The sequence below is a fragment of the Moschus berezovskii genome, chromosome 16 (assembly GCF_049115385.1).
Source record: "Moschus berezovskii isolate FMDL1 chromosome 16, NW_MosBer_1.0, whole genome shotgun sequence".
Taxonomy (NCBI): Eukaryota; Metazoa; Chordata; class Mammalia; order Artiodactyla; family Moschidae; genus Moschus; species Moschus berezovskii.
This window is the reverse complement of record NC_142475.1, coordinates 85280684-85287141: the sequence shown is the minus strand read 5'-3', so window position 1 is coordinate 85287141 and position 6458 is coordinate 85280684. Positions and strand designations below refer to the sequence as shown.

The 6458-nt window shown below is 36.7% G+C and overlaps 1 pseudogene; it reads right to left on the bottom strand.

Moving 5' to 3' along the window:
• Positions 1-230: 230 nt before the first annotated feature.
• Positions 231-1102, bottom strand: LOC129560065 (olfactory receptor 4A47-like; annotated as a pseudogene).
• Positions 1103-6458: the final 5356 nt, after the last annotated feature.

Below are 6458 nucleotides of genomic sequence, written 5' to 3'. Positions count from 1 at the left end.
GATTACATACCAGCAGAGAAACTGTCATTGATTATGAACAAGCAGTTCAGTTTTAATTACTATAAATCCTTTAGAAAGAAGGAAAGCTTGCATCACATTTATAAAGATTTTCCATTACAAAGAAATTGGTCCTAATGCAAAATTAGTTTCTTCATTACAAATACTGTACTTATTTAATAATATCTGATCTGATTTTTTTTCTCCAGAGCTTCTTTATAGCATTAGTCATCTCAGAATTTCTTAGACTGTAGATTAATGGGTTCAGCATGGGGGTTATGATTGTGAAAAACACACTCAATGATTTGTCAATGGGGAAGGTCTTAGCAGGTCTTACATACATGAAAATACAGGGAACAAAGAAGCAGACAACCACAGTGATGTGGGAACCACAGGTCTGGAGGGCTTTCCGCTTCCCTTCCTGACTCAGGTTCTTCAAAGAGTGCAGGATGACTCCATAGGAGATGAGTAAGAGCAGAAAAACAAGAGTGCAGATCAGTCCTCCATTGGCCAAAACTAAGATGCCAATGATATAAGTGTCAGTACAGACGAGTTCCAATAAGGGGAACATGTCACACAAAAAGTGATCAATGACATTGGGGCCACAAAATGGGAGCCCGTAAACAGTACCAAGCTGAATTACTGAGTGCAGAAAACCTCCCACCCATGATACCACCAGCAGCACAACACACACCCTCTGCCTCATAATAACCAAATAATGCAAGGGTTTACAGATGGCCACATAGCGGTCATAGGCCATCACCAACAGCAGGAAGACTCCTGATCCACCAAAAATGTGCTCTATAAACAGCTGACTCATGCAGGCTTCAAAAGATATGGTATTTTCTCCAAAAAACAAATCTGAGATCAATCTGGGTGTCATAGAAGATGAATAAGCAACATCCATAATTGATAAGCTAGCAAGAAAAAAGTACATTGGTGAGTTCAGGGTCTTGCTGACAGTTATAGTCACAACAATGAGCACGTTGCCCACCAGGGTCAAAATGTAGAAAAGCAAGAACATAACAGAAAGGACTTTCTGCTCCTTTGGATTCTCTGTGAGGCCCAGGAGGACAAAGTAAGTTACATTGTTCCTTGATTCCATCTAGTCTGGACAGGAGATGAGTTTACATGTTAGAAACTGTATATCTACAAAATAAGGATGATATGTTTTTAAATGTATTTTAAATTAATCATTTTATGTATCCATGTAATTACCACAATGTGTTTAGAGCACTTATTTTTCTCCAGTGTTTCAGAAAACGTGGTCACCAAAGTGGGTGTCATACTGTCCTACTCTTATTGATATGATACATAATGAGACATCAAACAATTCTAGAGCAGTGTAATAAGTTGCCTTATAAGAATATTCACAGGATGCTAAAAGTCACAGATTTCCCTGGTGGCTCAGATGGTAAAGAATCTCCCTGCAATATGGGAGCCTGGGGTTCAATTCCTGGGTCAGGAAGATCCCCTGGAATAGGAAATGGTAACTTACCCCAGTATTCTTGCCTGGAGAATTCCATGGACAGAGGAATTCATGGGGTCACAAAGAGTTGGATACAACCGAGTGACTAACACTACTACTACTTAGAGTCATAGTGTAGAGATATAGCAAGCTTGATTCAGTAGATATTTCCTGTTGGGGGGGTGGAATCAACTGAGTTTCAAAGGAAAAGTGATAGAACAAGAAAAAATGGAAAGGGGATTCCATAAAAAGGTACAACATTTCTATTCTGAAACTGTAATCCTAAGTACCCATATAAGCTATTAGTAATATACACATTCAGAGTGAGCAGCTCAACCACGAATAGAAGGTCACTGCCCTGTCTTGCCTCAGAACTCACTGAGACTTTTCCTAGGGTCTTTAGTTACTATTCTTCTTTTCTCCTGACCAATAAATAGTGAAGCAGTTAAATTTGTGTTTCCAGTCCACATCTCTAACCAAATTCCCAGACTTGTATAGGCAGCATTTTTGGACCTCTTCAGTTGGATATCAGTTCAGTATTTATAAAACAAATTTTAAATTTTACACAATATTCTTGCCTCCTTTGTCAAAGATAAGGTGTCCATAGGTGCATGGATTTATCTCTGGGCTTTCTATTTTGTTCCATTGATCTATATTTCTGTCTTTGTGCCAGTACCATACTGTCTTGATAACTGTGGCTTTGTAGTAGAGACTGAAGTCTGACAGGTTGATTCCCAGAGTTCCATTCTTCTTTCTCAAGATTGCTCTGTCTGTTCCAGGTTTTTTGTATTTCCATACAAATTGTGAAATTATTTGTTCTAGCTCTGCAAAAATTACCATTGGTAGCTTGATAGGGATTGCATTGCATCTATAAATTACTTTGGATAGTATACTCATTTTCAAAATATTTATTCTTCCAATCCACGAACACGGTATATTTCTCCACCTATTAGTATCCTCTGATTTCTTTCAACAGTGTTTTATAGCTTTCTATATATAGGTCTTTTGTTTCTTTAGGTAGATATATTCCCAAGTATTTTATTCTTTATGTTGCAACGGTGAATGGAATTGTTTCCTTAATTTCTCTTTCTATTTTCTCATTATTAGTGTATAGGAATGCAAGGAATTTCTGTGTGTTGATTTTATATCCTGCAAATTTACTATATTCATTGATTAGCTCTAGTAATTTTCTGGTAGAGTCTTTAGGGTTTTCTGTGTAGAGGATCATGTCATCTGCAAACAGTGAGAGTTTTACTTCTTCTTTTCCAATTTGGATTCCTTTAATGTCTTTTTCTGCTCTGATTGCTGTGGCCAAAATTTCCAAAACTATGTTGAATAGTAGTGGTGAGAGTGGGCACCCTTGTCTTGTTCCTGACTTTAGGGGAAATGATACAAGATGCTTGGGGCTGGTGCACTGGGATGACTCAGAGGGATGATAATGGAAGGAGGTGGGAGGGGGGTTCAAGCTGGGGAACACATGTAAAACCGTGGTGGATTCATGTCAATGTATGGCAAAACCAATACAATATTGTAAAGTAATTTACCTCCAATTAAAATAAGCAAATTTAAAAAAATAAAAAATAAATAAAATTTTACACAATACAAAGGTGTCTCATTGCATAGTCCCACCTTTGATGTAATTGTTCAGAAAAAAAAAAAACAAACAGTATTTTTCACTCCCTTTTGGCTCTCATATTACTTATTGATTCTTTTAACTAAATCCTACTGTTTCTATTTTTAAAATATAACACAAATTTGTCATTTCCTGTCCGCTATTTCCTTCTTTACCCACTGCCATAGCTTTCCAAATCTCTCCACTTTTATTCTGGCCTTCAATTTGTTCTCTTGAAGTAGTCCAAACTTTACTCTTTAAGTCTTGTTCTGATTATATTACTCAACTGCTCTAAACTCTAACAATGTATTCCAATTTAATGCATCATATTTAGTATCTGCAGTTCAAAGGACTGTAGCCACCATTTTGGGCTTACCTGGAGGCTCAGAGATTAAGAACTCACTTTTCAAAGCAGGAGATGAAGGTTCAGTCCCTGGGTTAGGAAAATCCCCTGGAAGAGTAAATAGCAAGCCACTCCAGTATTCTTGCCTGAGAAATCCCTTGAACAGAGGAACCTGGCAGTGTACAGACCACGAAGCAGCAAAAAAAGTTGAACACAGCTTAGCAGCTAACCAACAGTAATTACCATTTTATAGTCTAAGAAAACGAGGTTCAGAGCATCTAGCTAACTTCCCCAAAGTCAAGAAGATTTAAGTGATAAAAGTAGAACTGGAACCTAATTCTGATTTATTTCAAAATGATTACATTTCTTACATAATAAAGTCACATCATTGTGAAGACTGATTCCCACCATTTCCTATCAGTCTTACCTTGTGGAGCCTTGCTCACAATCTGAAGAAAGTGTTTTTATGTTGCTCATAAAAATCTGGAATTCTTCTTTCTTCTAGTATTACAACAGAGGGTGAAAGGCTGCCTTATTACTTGAGGAAATTTTTTTTTTTCATTCAGCTGTCTATTAATTTTCTTCATGGAATCTTCTGATTATGCAGAATATATTTTAATTGAATTGTAGATTGTTTAAGAGCAATACCATGGCAACTACAAAAAATAAAGGTTTACATGTTTAAATAATTTATTGAAAAGACCACTAAGCTCTATGTTTACATAGGAAGATAGCAACTAGCCATTTCCCAGGAAAATTTATCATAAATCACTTCTTTCCTTACTACCTTCAAAAATTTTTTTGTTTTTTGTTTAGTCCTCCTCAATCAGTTCTGTTGGTGTGGGCAGACTAGTTGATTTGAGATTTTGAGATACATTCCTGTAGTGTTTTCTTTTTATTTTTTCTGTCCCTCTTTTGATATTTTGAAATCCACGTCTTCAGTTCTTTAAGCCTAAGATGGAGCTTCTGAAAACGTTCTATAATTTCTTAAAAAGACGTTATCTTTTTTCCCACTAGGGGCAAAGATCACTGGACATTTTATTCCTTCTAGTGATATTTATTATTAAGTCTTAGAACTGGAAAATGTCCAAGACTGATTCTAGCTTAATTAAATTCACTGGGATTTTCTACTACATTTTAAAAGTACATTTGTATTTAAAGATACTACTAAGCCAAATCACAGGAGTAAGGTCACAATGATGCAGACAAAAATCAGCTTCAGCACCGTTTTAAGTCTACTGCCAACCAGGAACAAAATACCAACCCAATCAGTTTGTTCCAGTAAAGATTAGCTCATCATGTATCTCTTCATTTGCTCTAGCACATTTTTCTTTTCTTTCATTTACTACTCAATTTATTCTACCGTACATTTGGGTAATATACAAATTTTTATCAACAATTGAGATATAATAACTAGGTATTTATCCATTAAAAAAATTAAACATGTTAATTGCTCGGTCATGTCTGACTTTGCAACCCCATGAATCTGTCATTTTCCTCTGTCAGGTTCCCCATGAGCCTTCCAGTCTCCTCTATCCATGGAATTCTCAAGGCAATAATATTGGAATGGTAGTCATTCCCTTCTCCAGGGGCTCTTCCTGACACAGGGATCAAACCCTGGTCTCCTGCATTGCAGGCAGACTCCTTACCATAAAAAAAAAAAAAAAAAGATATCTATCTCTTATATTTTAATTGGTGATGCTGCTGCTGCTGCTGTTAAGTCGTTTCAATCATGTCCGACTCTGTGCTACTCCATAGAAATCAGCCCACCAGGCTCCGCCATCCCTGGGATTCTCCAGGCAAAAACACTGGAGTGGGTTGCCATTTCCCTTCTCCAATGCATGAAAGTGAAAAGTGAAAATGAAGTCACTCAGTCATGTCTGACTCTTCTCTCGACCCCATGGACTGCAGCCTACCAGGCTCCTCTGTCCATGGGACTCTCCAGGCAAGAGTACTGGAGTGGGTTGCCATTGCCTTCTCTGAAATTGGCGATGAAAAATATACAAAACATATTTTGTCACCAATTTAGATGTAAGAACTAGATATTTATTGAATTATTTTACTTTTAAAATTTAGGTACTTCTTTTATTCCATGAATGGTACTACAGGTGAGGACACAGCATTTAATAAAAAAAGGAAAATTCCTTCCTGCATGGAACTTATATTCTTCTAAAGAATCAGACAATAAAGAGACAATTTAATAAAGCAGATATAGACTTATTCAGTGCTTCTCAGACAATAAATAGTGTACCATGACAGAATAAGTTGGAAATATCTACTATGGATAATATAATCAAAGACGATATTTCTTAGAAGATGATGTTTGCACTGAGATCCAAAGGATAGGAAGTAGCTACCACTGGAAGCATTATTACAGGCAGTCAAATTAAATAAAAGTTAATTAAGTAAAATTAGCCCATTTCCTAGGTGACCTGGTCTGTATATAGGAAACTCTACAAATTTAACAGGAATTTTTGTTGCAGTACCATGAAAAGTAAAGATATAAACATCTGAATGCAGAGTTCCAAAGAATAGCAAGGAGAGATAAGAAAGCCTTCCTCAGTGATCAATGCAAAGAAATAGAGTGAAACAACAGAATAGGAAAAACAAGAGATCTCTTCAAGAAAATTAGATTCCAAGGGAACATTTCATGCAAAGATGGGCTCGATAAAGGACAGAAATGGTATGGACCTAACAGAAGCAGAAGATATTTAGAAGAGGTAGCAAGAATACATAGAAGAACTGTACAAAAAAGATCTTCACGAGCAAGATAGTCACGATAACATGATCACTGACCTAGAGCAAGACATCTTGGAATGTGAAGTCAAGTGGGCCTTAGAAAACATCACCACGAACAAAGCTAGTGGAGGTGATGGAATTCCAGTTGAGCTATTTCAAATCTTGAAAGATGATGCTGTGAAAGTGCTGCACTCAATATGCCAGCAAATTTGGAAAACTCAGCAGTGACCACAGGACTAGAAAAGGTCAGTCTTCATTCCAATCCCAAAGAAAGGCAATGCCAAAGAATGCTCAAAGTA